At 45.0% G+C, this 16,559-nt stretch overlaps 1 protein-coding gene and 1 pseudogene across 2 annotated transcripts in view; both read right to left on the reverse strand.

Moving 5' to 3' along the window:
• Positions 1-16,559, reverse strand: part of MTUS2 (microtubule associated scaffold protein 2) — a 560,413-nt gene that overhangs the window by 59,726 nt on the left and 484,128 nt on the right. The gene's annotated exons all lie outside the window — the stretch shown is intronic.
• LOC139436563 (beta-secretase 2 pseudogene) lies at positions 5,146-7,243 on the reverse strand (annotated as a pseudogene).

Here is a 16,559-nt window from a genome sequence, read left to right on the forward strand (position 1 = left end):
CTTAAAAAAGTAATTTTAACCATCCTATCACTTTTTCAGAACATCTTTAGCTGCGCTATGGTCAAACTGTGAAAAAAAACCTTTTTCTCAAAATAGTTACCTTTTCTATCTTGTATTTATATGAAGTTGGGAGGAAATGTTTCTTTTACTTTTTAAGGATTATTACGATGGACTAATAATAAAAAACGTATGAATGGGATTTAGAAGGAATCATCCTAGGTGATATCTAACTACTTAGGGTAAAAGTTCATAGCGGAGCTGATAACCAGGATGTTCCCAAGTGACCGCCTTGTGATGTGTTTTCTGTGAAGCCATGTATTTTCCTCACCTGCTGACATAGTCTCTCTCCAGTCTCTACTGCTGTTGCCCACAGGGGTAGAAAGCTGGCCATTTCTGCTTCCTTTTAAGTCCCCATTTCATACATCTGAGAAATCCAGAAGTATGAGCTAATAAACTATATCACAGAGACAAGAGACGCTGCCAGCATAGTTCTATGAGTGGAATTAAAGGCGCGCTCTAATTCCTGCCCAGTACAAGCGCACAGAGTAGACAAATGTCAGAAGCAAAGAAAGGCTTTATGTTGGAATTGTCGTACGATTCTCAGTCGCACTCTCTCTGTTTTCAGTTCCCTGGCTGTGAATTTCCCTTCCAGCGCAGGCTTGAAAGAAACCCTCAGACTCTTTCTGGCTCTAAGTTTTCGCCTGTATGTTCTTTACCCCTATCCGATGTAAAAAAAGTACAGCGAGAATAACTCTACCGTTTGTTCTCGTCTCTGACCTAAAGAATATAAATGACAAGGATAGAGGTTATTTCTTAAAAAACGGCAGTCAACTTTCAAAGTTCACTCTTGACCAAGGCTGCATGTCACGCTGCTCTAACTTCCCCACTGGAACGTGTTAGGTGCCTCAGGTACATGAAAATGCACTAGAAACCTCCCAAGGATTTCTTGGCAGTCTGGATTTCAAGATGTTTTAGCAGAGCCCTACTATTTCAGGAAAATGCAACAGTTCCATCGGAGACTGCAGGAACACAGAATTATGTAAGGCACTGCAGAGCGTGCACGACCAAGCGCGGCTGGAACGCCAGCACGGCGGGTTCAGGGTCGCCAGGCAGGGGTCTGTCCTCTCCACCGACAACGGGCACACGCATGCTGGGGAGGGCAGGGCAGGGGGGCTGGCGGGGCTTTCTCCGGCCTTTGCAGAGGAGGGGGGAGGAGAGGGAGAAGGCAAAGTACCGTCTGGTCCAGGCACTGAAGACAGGAGTAAGGCTTGCAGCAGCGGTGGCCCATGCCGGCAGGCTGGCTGGAAGGGGGTCGCCGTCACGCCACGCTCAGGCAGGTAATTCCGGAGCCCAGGCGCCGCCGCAGGCACGGGAGGGGCGTGCTGCTGCGAGCTGTCACAACTTCCATGTGGTCCCCTCGGCTACCTTATTTCTCCGAATAACTTTGGGAATTCGGGAGCGGGAGGACGGAGGGGAGGAGGAGATCCTGCTAGGGGAGGGAGGCGGGAGCCAGGGAGGGAGGGGACGGGCAGGAAGGAGGAGGGTCACTCTGCCTCCGGAATCCTCTGAGTGAGCACCGCAAGAGTCGCAGAATAACAGAGCCTTTCCCGAAGACGGCGGCAGGCGTGCTCTCCTGCAGCCCAGGAGAGGCGGCAGCCGCTCCCTCTCCCGGGGAGGGTCTGCTCTGCACGCAGCAGACGCAAGGAGAGTGGGAAGCACACAAAAGGAGATGCTCAGGCTGGAAGGGACCCCGAGCTGGGCTCCCAGGAAGAGGCAGGAGGGTGCGATTTGCTTGGCTCCACTCAAACGCCGGGTTTCCATTTTTCTGATAAGTAAAAAAATCTATCTATAAATGTGATTCCTATGGCCAGATAAGAGGCCTTCTCTCCCTGCCACAAATACTTCTCCTGCCAGGAAATGTGTTGCTCACTCGGATGGCGAAGTGCTCATTTTCCAGTCTGGGTACCATGAACAGGTTTTCCTTTTTTGATGAGATCTTTACATTTGAAATATAAACGTGAAATTGCTTGCCTTGCCTGACATTCGCAGACCAATTAAGTGGCCGAAGGAATTAAAACTGAGGTTTGAGGGAGATATTTTTCTCACATATATTAGCCTAAAAGCCTTAAAGGACTTGATCTTTCTCAGTAATTTATTATTTTTCAAACTGCTAGCAATCAAAAAGGCAGGAAGCCAAAATTTTCTTCTTATGAGACTCAGTATTTAAAAATATATCTACATACTCCTGAGAAAAGAAGATGAAAATATCTGCAAGCCCTCACATCTCAGAAGAGAAATTCTGAAATTTATCATTTGCAGAAAGAGCAAATTTATAGTTAAGTAGCATAGGCTATTTAGATTTGCTTACAGACTTGAATGTTGGCCCTAAACTTGAAATAGGCTCAAATCTTTCTTTAAAGATAAAGCAGGTAAATCAGAGTAATCCTATAGGAAGGCGATTTGGGATGTACTTCCAGAAATTTTAAATGCACATAACCTTTGACCCAACAATTCCACTTCTATCATACAATAGGAAATAAATATGGAAGAATGTCTGCATAAGGATATTCAATGCAGTAGCATTTGTAGCAGCAAAAAAAAAAAGAAAAAAAGTAGGAAATCCCCTAGCTAACAACACCTTTCCACCCTATAGGAAGGTGCTGAATTGTTGAGCAAGGAAGCAAACTTTCGCAAAAAGTAAAGCAAAACTACACACATGTATTTGTATGTGTCCTGAATAAAGTTTTTGAGAAGATACACACTGTCCTCCTACCAACAGCAGGGCTTTGGGGAACTGGAAACAGGGGGGAGGGAGCAGATTCTCCCTTTTTACCCTCTTGTTTAGAAAAGAAAGTGCAGCAGGGAAAAGGGAGGGAGCCAGGCCTGAGAGGTCGGAGGAACCTCCCTCCCAAGAGGCTGGTCCTCCTTGGCGGTGGACTTGGGCCACCTCTCGGGAGAAGAGAGGCCCAGCGGGGTTGGGTTTAAACATGCACTGAGAACTGTTCTTGGGACTTCTGAAACCTTGGGAGAAAACCTTCCTGCCGTAAGAAGGGGTTACTTGAATTCACCTTGAGGGTGACTTTTTGCACAATGGGCTTCTGATAAAATGGAGATAGGGCAGAGCCTCTACAGTGGACCGGCCAGTGGGAGTGAAGAGGCTCTGGGAAGCTAAACTTCTCCCCAGACAAGCTTGCTTTCTTTGGGCAGAGTTGTTTCTCTGCAGAGCATTTGCCTTAGGAAACTGTTTCTTTCTATATGGGGGTTTAGATTACACTGTACTAGAAAATTACTGCTTGTTCTTGCGAGATGTGTGATCGTTCTCGCTCAAGTTGTTGCCTACAAAGAAAGATAAGGTGCAACTTCTCTACTTAGACACCGAGGGCATAAAAGGGCCCGGCCGGGGGCTGGGACTGCCCATCCTATACAGCATTGCCAAGGCCACACTCTGGGCATAATCTCAACGCAAATAACCTAGGCTTGGAGAAATGTACCAAAGTCCTAGAATTGTCTTTTTTTTTTTTTAAAGATAATTTATTTCTCCTCCCTCCCCTCATTGTTTGAGCTCGCTGTCTGCTCTCTGTCTGTTGTGTGCTTGTCTTCTTTTTTAGGAGGCACTGGGAACGAAACCTGGGACCACCATGTGGGAGGGGAAAGTGCCCAATGGCTTGAGTCACCTCCACTCCCTAGAATTGTGTCTTATTTGTCTTCTTTAAATGTCATTATAAAAGTTTCAGACATACACTAAAAAGAATTAGAGGAACATAAACAAAGGAGCTTCATCCACCCATTTCCAGTTTTAAGCTATCAAGATTTTGACATATTTGCTTCACCTCTTCCTTTTCCACTTTTTTCATATACCCATCATCTAGATTCAGCAATTATCAAGATTTTTCTCACTTTATTTTCTCTTTTGAGCTATTGTCTCCTCTTTTCCCCCCCTTTGTTAAAGTATTTTACAGCAAAGCCCGACATACTTTAGTATACATCACTAAAAGTCGTGGCCATTTCCTGACATCACCACAATGTAGTAACCCAGTGAACAAAATGGACAACACTGCCTCGACATCGAAAGTCTGGCTGCTAATCAACTTCCCAGTTGTTATGTTTGAATCGGGACCCTAACGAGGTCCCCAGGGTGCACCTGGTCTTAGTCTCTCGCCCCCTGCCGTCAGCTTGGTCAGAGTGGGCTGGAGGTCCTGGAGGACGCCCCACATCCTGGGGGTGCCTCTCTGCTCCCTCGTCATGTCGTTTCGTTGGCTCCTACATCCCTGTGAATGAAACTGAGTTCTTGAGGCTGGAGTCGTTTCAGGTCCTTCCCCCCCCCCCCCCCAGCAATGCCTAGGTGTGAAGCTGGGGGCATCCCATCGCCTCCACCAGGAAGCACACAGCACCTGGAGCCCCAGTTTTGGGGAAGCTGTTGATCAGGAAGCGAGAGTTCCACCTCCTCCATTGCAAAGCTCCCCAGCAGCCCTGCATCGGATGGTTTCATCTGTTGACAATGGTTACCTGAATCAAGTCTTTCATCGGGGGTTGCAACATGATTTTCTAATTCTATTGTCCTTTTGCACTTACTGTGTTTGGAATTTTTGTATAAAACATACTTTTTCTTCATAAACTAGGGCAATTTCGATATTTCAATTCCCTGCAATGCTCTTTGGATAGGAAAGATAGGATAGAGGCTTAATTTTCTGAATAAAGACCTGGTGTCCCCCATTTTTTTTGGTTTAGAATGAGGTGCCTTTTATTATAATTTTTCCCCCCTTGGGAGTAGAGGAGAACGAGGAAGCTTTAAAATCAGGAATCAAAATATAGTGATTCTGGAAAGTGTCCAGGAGCAGCGCGGTGGCTTAAGATGAATGCATCCAGGAAGAAGGCTTCTACCCCAGTTGACACCCTTGAAACTTAGTTCTTATTGGTTGAGTTCAAGGTTGTCTGAGTTCAGAAGGCGCCTTCATTTCCAGCAATGCTGCTCAAGAGAGGACTCGTCGCTGACCACCACAAAATCATGGGGGACATGCTGACAATGGAATGGAAACAGATAAGAAGGACGATTCCACAAACAATCATGAAAGTGTAGGAGATAATTTTTTTAAAAAATGGGCTCATTCCAAGGGTGGGCAGGGATGCAGTTGCTGGCTCTGACCTCTATGAGAAAGGCCCAGAAAGTTCAGACCCTGCAGCACTGGTCATTCCTGCACAGGACTTGCTAAGAACCTCGCCCTGTTCTAAGCTCTGTAAAAGATGACAGAGAAGCACCAACTGCCAGCGCAACTGTGGAAGGTGAAACACCGAATCGGTAACATTTGTAATTCAGTCCAGGCCCATCGTGGGCTGAATGCAAAGCTGAGGCAGGATGATCATACGGAAGCATCTGCTGGAGTTCTCATCTCCTAGGTCCATGGAGATTTTAGGAAAGTAAGACCAAGGTGTTTCAGAATTAGTCTAGCATGCCACCTGGGACCTAGGCCAAAACCATCAGAGAATTCTGGAGTTCGAGCTGATTGGGACACGGCCTCCACCACAGCTTCAACCACCCTTGGGGGCAGGTGCAGGAGTTCGTGGCTGCTCTCTGTGACTATACTGTGACTATACTGGGGCCTTGTCTGTGTTATACTTTTTGCAGTCCAGATTCAGGCCTCCAATTTCCAATTTCAGAATTTCTACCTGATAATACAATACCTCCTTAAGGAGGGTATACCAGATGTCTCCTTTGGTTCACATCTACCCAGAACAAGCTCACCTCTGTTGGCAGTAGATCCACCCACTGGCAATCCCACCCTACACATCTGCATGGAGAAAACTTTGGAGATCTTTACCTGCATCACAAGGAAATCAAAGAATGTCTCCAGGGAACCTGGTAGCTGGCTAGGGTAGCAGAAGCAAGTCCAGGGGTTCCAGTCAAGTTAATCCTGACTGAAAAGAAATTCTCTGGTTCAAAAATAGTAGTAGATTGACCACGAAAAGGCTACTGAAGCCCTTTGGAATGGTGATGAGGTCCCCCCTAACAAGCCTATCCAGATCCCTTATGTGTACTTCAAAGTGGCAGAGCATTTGGCCCTGTAGGTGCTAGACCTCTCAGTACATGAGAATGACTCTACATAGGAGAGTGGGGCACCCACCACAGGGAAGTGACTGCTCCCAGTGTCAGTGGACTCTGTAGCTCTGCAGGGGTCCCGATCAGCATGTTGATGTCACATCAGCCACAGACAGAGAACTTTGCAGTTGTCCAATATGGCCAAGAAGTTGGCCGCAACTCCAGTGGCCTCCAGGGTGATCGTCAGGCCATTGGTGAGGGGCACTGCAGAGGAGGATACTCAATGGGAACCCCAGGGCCAAGGTTGGGCAAAGATGTGCAGGGCAAGGCCACGGCCACCACGAAGGCTGCGTGAAGGGCACCAGGACCAGTGCTGGGGCAGCCGGCAGGAGCCAGGGGCCAGCAGTGGCAGCAGCTGTGCCTACCCAGGGTGCCATGCCCAAGGCGGGGCCCATGGGGTATGCCTGGCCCGGCCCATCCATTCTGTTTGGCGGTGGTGACTCGGTGACTTGGCTGGTGCCATGGGCTGGTGTCCTTTTTACTCAGTAGTGTTCAAAGAGGTTTTGTTTTGTTTTGTTTTTCTTTGTGCTTTGCTTTCTCTCACTTTTTAAAAAAAATATCCTTATAAACTCAGGTTTTAAAAAATTAAATATGCACAATGTGTTTTAATCAACTGCATTTATTACCCCTTTTAGATGCTCAATATATCTCCCCTTTGGCCAGCAGGAGCCCCTTCTTGTTGGTCCCTGAACCCTTCTGACACGTCTGTTAGTCTCCTTTCCTCGCCTTCTGACACAACAAGCTATCCTGGGCCTGGCTGGTGTAGTCCCTGCTCCCAATGTGGATTCAACCATCCTTCCAGCACGTCAGCTTGGGAAGGGCAATTAGATACCAGAACTCCAGTGCTGTCTGCGGCCTTCCCACAGACAAACCGTCCTCGGAGGAGGCCTTGGGCTGGGGTGAGAAGGTGGCAGAGCCTTCTTGTTGGGCCTCCAGAGCTGGCGCCTGCTTTCCCGGTCAGGAAAAATGCCCAGTGGAGTCCACTGTGAGGGAGACAGGCTGGCTTCTGTAACACGTGGTAAGACAAGGAGTAGGTCCCTCCGAGGTAAAAATTCTCCAGGGGATACCCCAAATGCTTGGATACCTGAAAAAGAGCTTGAACTTCTCGAAGGCAAATAGCAGGGAGTTCAGACTCTTGTGATTTGTCATAAAAGGAAGATGTGACTTCAGAGGCTCATCAAATCTGGGATGATTTGGCTCCAATATTGAAAAAGGTTGGAGATGGCTTTTATTTCTAGCAGGCTTTCTGGCATTGGAGGAGGAACAAGTGTTTAGAAAAGTCACATGAAAGCCTGATGGGAGATCTCTTCAGAGGGATCCAGATGAGCACTCTGTGTTTGGGAGGAATAGCTCATAAGGAACACTGCTGGTCACCAGTCATGCCAGGCCCCGGGCTGAAGGCTTGCATTCAACCTCTCAAGCCATCCTCACAAAACTGGAAGGAGCAAGCACAGGTATGTCTCCATTTTGCAGATGAGAAAGCTGAGGCCCAGAGATTACCCAGCTTGGCAGGTGTATATAAAACTAGTAAGTGACAGAGCGGGGACCTGAACTCAGGTCTGCCTCAAAAGCTGAAGCCCTTGGCCAGAAGCCTCCCTACTGCATTCAAATTGTGGAGTCTCTTATTTATGAGTCCAGCATTGATTGTAACTGTGTGTTAAAAGCCGGATAAGGGATCGAAGCACATGAAAATGAAAAAGGAAATACAAACATATTTATGGGATTACCCCACATTTTCACAGCTTGGAGCCTCTACTTAAGTGTTTTATTTTTTTAAGGACATTTTCAAACACATAGACAAACAACTTTAAATGGACGTTATAGGAACCATGTGCATAAGGCAAAGTGAAAATGTTCAATTTCATTATTCTGTGTCTTTGTCTTCCTTAAACCTGGAGACGCCACTCCCCACTACTGCCCCATGGCCAGCCTTAAGCCTTCTGCTAAAACTTGACCCTGAAGTCAGTGCAGTGCTACCTCGCCCCCTGAAAGGCATCTGCCTGGTCCTCCGTTAGGAAGGCGTTTTCTCCTCCTCTGTGACGTCAGGTCATTCTGGAGCTTGCTTTTGCCCCATGACATCCAGCCTCACAGGATGATAATCGTTTACATCTGTCTTCCTGCAAACAGCAGGGCCTCCTTGGTATGCCTCATTCACACCCACACCTCCAGCAACAGGCCTTGAGAACCTTCCCACAGTGATGCCCAGGGGATCCTGGAGAGTCAAAGAAGTCGAGGTGGCCCTTGGCAGAGGCATTTATTTATTTATTTATTTCTCTATTTAAAAAAAAATGTTACATTAAAAAAATATGAGGTTCCCATAAACCCCCCCCTCCTCCCACACCCCCTCACCCCACTCCTCCCACATCAAGAACCTCTTTCATCATCGTGGGACATTCATTGCATTTGGTGAATACACTTTGGAGCACTGCTGCACCACATGGATAGTGGTTTACATTGTAGTTTACACTCTCCCCCAGTCCACCAGTGGGTCATGGCAGGACATACAATGTCCAGCATCTGTCCCTGCAGAACCACCCAGGACAACTCCAAGTCCTGGAAAAGCCCCTACATCACATCTCTTCTTCCCTCTTCCTACCCTCAGCAGCTACCGTGTCCACTTTCTCCTCATCAATGCTACAATTTCTTCCATTACTAATCACAGTAGTTCCATAGGGGTTGTGTGCAGCTTGTGAGCCAAGTTCCCTTTGTAGGAGGTCACCAAGATAAAATCTGTTTTTCTGTCTCACTACTTATTTCCAAAGAACACCGGGAAAAACGATCATGGATGTACCTCGTGCAGATTGCCAAGGCAACCATCTATTTGTTTGGGTTCCCCTGTCCATATTTCTCCTTTTCCATGCATCTAAAATCTGAGCTTGAGTGCTAACACTGGTTTAGAGCAAAGGTGTCTGCCAGGAAAATATGCGTAGCTTTTACCGAATGCAAGCCATCCAGAGATTTTGATGAGCTGAGAAGAGGCTGGAATCTTTAATCTTTAGTCTAGAAATGATTGATGGTTATGATCATCCACCAAGAGACAAAAGATGGTCTGGAAACACCATTGATGAAATAAGCAGAATTTAGAAAATTAAGGGAAAATAAAAGATATGTGCTTTTTTGTTCTTTGTACTTGTCAAAAGAGAACAATAAAAATGTTATTTTAGTGATAATACCCAAGTAGGAAAGGTTGTTACTTATGTAGAACAGTCTTTGTTTTTCTAAGTCCATTGTTCTTTGATGGTACTTTTTTTTTCCCCTTTTAAGTCAGTGACTAAGATGATTGGAGGAACAGGATTCTCCTTAGGTTTCTGAATTATATTCAAAAGAACTGACTATTCTCATGAGACAAGTGAAATTCAAAAGGCACTTTACTAACTGGATAAATAGGTTAGACAAGATGAGACAACTGATGGGTATCATCAGATACAGAGATGGGAAATAGTCCCAAAGTGCATTTGTTTATTTCGATGTATATTCAAGGAGAAGGACGGTCACAGTGGACCATAAACTGGAAGTCTATCAACAATGCAACTGCTATTCAAAAAAACAAAAGAAAAAGAGCAGTACAAGAGAGAGGCCGGACAGATTTCGTTCGAATCTCAGTTCTGTGACTCTGGGTAACTCACTCAACTCTCTGAACCTCAGGAGTCTTAATCTATAATATGGAGATAATTTTTATCTACCATGTAAGGTGGTGAGAAAATGTATTCAATGTGCCCAGTTTCTGCCACACAATAGGTACTCAATAAAACAGGGTTAGTCTTGTTGTTTTTTTAATTAGAGAAGTTGTAGGTTTACAGAAAAATCATGCATAAAATACAAGGTTCCTATATATCACCCTATTATGAACACCTTGCATTACGGTGGTACATTTGTTCAATTTCTTTTTTCCTTTTTTTTAACATTACCATTTCTGAAGCACATTTTTATAATTGTACTTTAACTATAGTTCATGTTTTACCTTAGAGTTCACTGTATGTGTTGTACAGTCTCATGGATTTAAAAAATAGCTTTAGAGTAGTAACATATATATAATTTAAAATTTCCCCTCTTAATATGTTAATATACACACTTTAGTGCTGTTAATTACGTTCACAATGTTGTGCTACCATCACCACCAGCCATTATCAAAACTTTTCCATCATCCCAAATGGAAACTCTGTACAATTTAAGCATTAAGCCCCCATTCCCTATACCCACCCTGTCCCCTAGTACCTACATTAAATTGTAGATGCTTACTTTGTGCTTATTCCAATTATTTCATATCAGTGAACTCATACAATATTTGTCCTTTTGTGTCTGGCTTATTTCACTCCACATGATATCTTTAAGGTTCATCCATGTTGTCACACACATCAGAACTTCATTCCTTTCCATGGCTGCATAAAACTCCATCATATGTATACACCACATATTTTATCCATTCATCATCTGATGGACACTAGGTTGCTTTCATGTTTTTGCAATTGTGAATAGTGCTGTTATGAAATCGGTGCACAAATATCTATTTGAGTCCCTGCTTTCAATTTTTTTGGATATATACCTAGAAGTGGGATTGCCGGGTAATATGGTAATTCTATATTTAACTTTCTGAGGAACTGCCAAATTGTCTTTTACGGCAGCTGCACCATTTTACATCCCCATCTATTTCTCTACGTTCTCTCCAATACTTGTAATTTTCCATTAAAAAAAATTGCAGCCATTCTAGTGTGAAATGGTATTTCGTGGTTTTGATTTGCTTTTCCCCAATGGCTAATGATGTTGAGATCACTTCATGTGCTTTTTGGGCATTTGGATATCTTCTCTGGAGAAATGTCTATTCAACTTTTTTTTTTTTTTTTTTTTTTTTTGAGGTACCAGGGCCAGGGATTGAACCTGGGACCTCATATGCAAGAAGCTGGCACTTAACCACTGAGCCACATCAACTTCCCTGAGTTGGTTGTTTTGTTTGTTTTGCTTGTTGATTGTTTTTGTGTTTTCAGGAGGCACCAGGAATTGAACTTGGGACCTCCCAAGTGGGAAGCAGGAGCTCAACTACTTGAGCCACATCTACTTCCTTATTCAAGTCTCTTGTCCATTTTTAAATTGAGTTGGCTTTTTGTTGCTGAGTTGTAGCAGTTCTTTATATATTCTTGATATTAAACCCTTATCAGATATGTAGCTTCTAAATATTTTCTCCTATTCTGTCGGTTGTCATTTTACTTTGATGATAAAGTCCTTTGATGTACCAAATTTTTTTCATTTTGATGACATTCCATTTATCTATTTTTTCTTTTGTTGCTTGTGCTTTGGGTGTAAAGTCAAAGAAATCATTGCCTAACACAAGGTCCAGAAGATGCTTCCTTGTGTTTTCTTCTGGGAGTTTGATATTTCTATTAAAGTTTTTGGTCCATTTTGTGTTGATTTTTGTATATGGTGTGAGGTAGGGGTTCTCCTAGATTCTTTTGCACATGAAGGACCAGTTCTCCCAGCACCATCTGTTGAAGAGACTGTCTTTTCCCCATGAAATGGTGCATGTTTTTGCATGTAGCAGTAGTTGATTTTCACAGCTAAACAGTACTCTAAGATTATATCACAATACTTAGTCTGTTCTACTATGGATGGGCATTTGGGTTCTTTCCAGTTTTTGGCTATTATGAACAGAGCTGCAATGAATAGTCTTCACTATGTCTTTTGGTGAATATTTTTACACATTACAGTTGGGTAAACTCCTGCATATGAATTTGCTCAGGGAAGGAGTAAGATTACACTCAATTCTAGACAATCCTGCCCAATAATTTTCCAAAACAATGGTGCCAATTCAACACTCTCCCCAGCAATGTATGAGAGTTGCTCCACATCTTTGCTTTAGACACTCTGATGAGTGCACAGTTTGTCTCACTGTAGTTTTAATTTGTGTTCCTTTGATGACTATGAAGTCATGTACCTTTTCATAAGTGTATTGGTCGTTTGTTATCCCCCTTTTTAAAGTGCCCATTCAAGTCTTTTGCCCATCTTTTATTTTATTTTTTTAGATTTATTTCCCTCCCTTTCCCCCCACTCCACGAGTTGTTGGCTCTCTGTGTCCATTCACTGTGTGTTCTTCTGCGTCTGCTTGCATTTTTGTCAGTGGCACTGGGAATCTGTGTCTCTTTTTGTTGTGTCATCTTGCTGCATCAGCTCTCTGTGAGTGCAGTGCTACTCCTGTCTTTTGCCCATCTTTTAAATGGGGTTTTCTCCTTGTTATTGATTTGTGGGAGTTCTTTATTTATTACGGATATCAGTCCTTTGTTGGATATATGCATTGTAAAGAACTCCCATTTTGTGGCTTTTTTACACTCTTAAAGGTGTCTTTGGATGAATGTAAGTTATTAATTTTACTTTAGTCTAGTTTTTCCTTTTCTTTTCCTTTATGATTAGTGTTATTTACACAATCCTTTCCTACAGCAACATCATGAAGACATTCTCCTATGTTTTTCCACCCTAAAAAGCTTTATTTTTCATTTTTAGATCTACAGTCTATCTGGAGTCTACTTTTTCCATGTGTGTGTGGTATGAAATAAAGGGAAAATTCATTGTTTTCCATCTGGATAGTTAATTCACTCAGAACCATTTATTGAGGAGGCCATTTCCTCAATGAGCCATAATGTCATCTTCATTGCAAATGAAGATTTACTATTTATAGCCATGACGACACGTCATCTTATAACAAACCTGTGATACGGGCAAAGAGAAGGCTACTGAAAGTGGCACTATCAACCAATACCTTAATTCCAAATGAACCTCACACATTATTGGACAAAGGCCATTTGGATACAAAATGGCAGAATGTTGATGTCCACTCCAGTGTCCTAGTCATCTTTACTCTGTAATGCTGAAGCAGCAGCCTCCTCAAGAACAGATAGGACCACAGCAAAAATGGAGCAAAATGTCCTTGAGTTCAGCACATGGCTTCTGATCTTTGGTAAGACTAGCCCTTAACCTGTGCACTAGGTTAAGCTTCTCCCAGCAGCCTCTCCTTTTATTTCACTCTGTCAATTAAATAATTGTCTGTTGATTTGTTTACTGTCCATCTTCCCACTGTATCCTTATCACTTAAGCATAGCACCTACAGGCACCAAAAATATGTTTGTCTAATAAATATATCAGTAAATACATGCACTAATCCCACTTACGATGGAAGAACTTCAAGGTATAGGGCCCTTGTTAATAGCAACAAACCTGTTGCTCTAACATTTAAAGGGTGTTTAAAATCCCTGAAGAACAATTAACCTTGAGTCAACGTATAGACATTGTCAAGCAAAGAAAAACTGCTTTTACTTCTACCTGGACTTTCCCTCTGATTTGGAGCTTGGAAGAAGTACAATATTGTAAAGTGCCACTTTCCATCATTATCTTTATGATATAAGAGTGGAAGAAAGCTGAAAAACCTTGGAGTTTCTCTCTCTTTCTCTCTTTTCCACTGATGGTAGGACCCCAGCCATCTTCCTGTGTGGGTCTCTCAAGAAACAGTATCATTAGTGATGTGTACTCTAGATTGCCACAGGCTCAAGCTAATGATTCAAACTATTTTACCCTCCACCACAAACACAGATTCCCAAATTTGCTACCACTTGAGGGAAGGAAAGGGTAAGTGTCCCACAACTAATGATTATATTTGCTATTTGGAAAAAAGTCTACACTTACAGGAAAGGTAAACATAGTCCTTTGAAAATAATGTGAGTACTCCTAAGCCCGTACACAATCCAGCAGCAAATCCCATAGGTCAATAGGTCAAGAGTTTGGCCAGCTCCCACACCTCTGCACTAAGTACCCTGGTCCAAGTGTCATCCCCTTCTATTTGGATTAAGGCAGCAGCCTCCCAGTCACATTCCTGAGTCCACCCTTGTCCTTACCTCCAACCTATCCTCAACAGACTAGTCAAGGTGAAATTTACAGCACAAAAGTCAGTCCATGCCTCCCCATGCTGTTCCCTTCAGCAGCTTCCCTCCTTACTGGAGTAAGAGTAAAGGCCCATGGAGGACTTGAACTGGCCCTCCGTTACCTTCCAGAGGGGGTCCTGAACTGGCCCTCTGTTACCTTCCAGAGGGGGTCCTGAACTGGCCCTCTGTTACCTTCCAGTGGGGGTCCTGAACTGGCCCTCTGTTACCTTCCAGAGGGGGTCCTGAACTGGCCCTCCGTTACCCTCCATTGGGGAGTCCTGAACTGGCCCTCATTACCTTCCAGTGGGGGTCCTGAACTGGCCCTCTGTTACCTTCCAGAGGGGGTCCTGAACTGGCCCTCATTACCTTCCAGTGGGGGTCCTGAACTGGCCCTCATTACCTTCCAGTGGGGGTCCTGAACTGGCCCTCCGTTACCCTCCATTGGGGAGTCCTGAACTGGCCCTCTGTTACCTTTCAGAGGGGGTCCTGAACTGGCCCTCCGTTACCTTCCAGAGGGGGTCCTGAACTGGCCCTCTGTTACCTTCCAGAGGGGGTCCTGAACTGGCCCTCCGTTACCTTTCAGAGGGGGTCCTGAACTGGCCCTCTGTTACCTTCCAGAGGGGGTCCTGAACTGGCCCTCTGTTACCTTCCAGAGGGGGTCCTGAACTGGCCCTCATTACCTTCCAGTGGGGGTCCTGAACTGGCCCTCCGTTACCCTCCATTGGGGAGTCCTGAACTGGCCCTCTGTTACCTTCCAGAGGGGGTCCTGAACTGGCCCTCATTACCTTCCAGAGGGGGTCCTGAACTGGCCCTCATTACCTTCCAGTGGGGGTCCTGAACTGGCCCTCCGTTACCCTCCATTGGGGAGTCCTGAACTGGCCCTCTGTTACCTTTCAGAGGGGGTCCTGAACTGGCCCTCCGTTACCTTCCAGAGGGGGTCCTGAACTGGCCCTCATTACCTTCCAGTGGGGGTCCTGAACTGGCCCTCCGTTACCCTCCATTGGGGAGTCCTGAACTGGCCCTCTGTTACCTTCCAGAGGGGGTCCTGAACTGGCCCTCTGTTACCTTCCAGTGGGGGTCCTGAACTGGCCCTCATTACCTTCCAGTGGGGGTCATGAACTGGCCCTCATTACCTTCCAGTGGGGGTCCTGAACTGGCCCTCCGTTACCTTCCAGTGGGGGTCCTGAACTGGCCCTCATTACCTTCCAGAGGGGGTCCTGAACTGGCCCTCCGTTACCTTCCAGTGGGGGTCCTGAACTGGCCCTCCGTTACCCTCCATTGGGGGGTCCTGAACTGGCCCTCATTACCTTCCAGTGGGGGTCCTGAACTGGCCCTCCGTTACCCTCCATTGGGGGGTCCTGAACTGGCCCTCATTACCTTCCAGTGGGGGTCCTGAACTGCCTTCCGTGACCTCTCTGATCTGGCCACCTGCACCCGGTCACTGCACTCCAGCGGTGCTGGCCTCCTGGCTGGGCCTCAGTCAGGCCATGAATGTCCCCCCAGGCACTTGGCACTCCTTGGCTGCTGTGCCTGCAATACCTTTCTCCAGATAGCCACACTCCTTGCTCCCTCACCGGCCGAACCAGCGGAGCCTTCTCTAACTACCTTTAGAAGAACAGCAGACTCTCCCACCACCCCAGCACACCCGGTATCTTCCTTTCCTGATTCTTTCCCAACAAGGCTCTCACTCTACCTTACTTGATTATTGTTTATCTCTTTCTCCTAGAGTGTTAAGGACCATGTACATAGGGAATTTTGGCTTTGTCACTGTTGCATTTACACTTTGAACCCTTCCCAGCACAGAGCAGAAACAGAATACATATAAATATATATACTGAGTTGATGAATAAATGAGTGAAGCCAACTACTGGCTCAGGACAAAGGGAGAAAAGACTCAAGGTACAAATAAGTAACTTAGAAACACAAGAAGGTTATTCTGCAGATGCAGTAGGGATTTAAAATGATACAGAAGGAAGGGAAGTGGAAGCGGCCTACATATTGATTCCTCCAAAATCAATACAGAATAACAAGAAGAAAAAGTAAAACTACACAAAAACCTCACCTTCAGCATAACTTAAGGACACAGAATGCTCAAACTTAAATATTATTGTAAGTAAAAAGATTAAAAACACCAAATCACGGAAAGCAGTTTCTCACTCTCTTGCCCTTGCATGAGACTTTCCTTTGAGCAAGAACAGGATAAGAACAGCTGAAGCACAGCGATTTAAACTGAGCCAGCATCAGGGGCGTGAACTGAGCAGTCCCGTCCTCCACGACCTGACGTTAGCAGGGTTTCAGCTGCTTAGTTGAGGAACTGAAGTGCCCAGTTTGTTCTGAAGCAAAAATGAAACATGCAACTGTAACCAAGAACTAAGAATTGACAATTTGATTCCTGAAACTCTGTATAAACACTTTTTCTTACTTTTCCAGTATAGTAAGAATAGCCAAAAGTTAATACCTAAAATTACTCGAACTTGCTAAATTGACCTTCCCTTGGTTTACGGTTATTTCAAAGCCGGTTCACCCCTCTGTATACTTACTGTTGTGATAGTTTTTCTAACTGG

This window comes from Dasypus novemcinctus, chromosome 15 (assembly GCF_030445035.2).
Source record: "Dasypus novemcinctus isolate mDasNov1 chromosome 15, mDasNov1.1.hap2, whole genome shotgun sequence".
NCBI classification, from domain to species: Eukaryota; Metazoa; Chordata; class Mammalia; order Cingulata; family Dasypodidae; genus Dasypus; species Dasypus novemcinctus.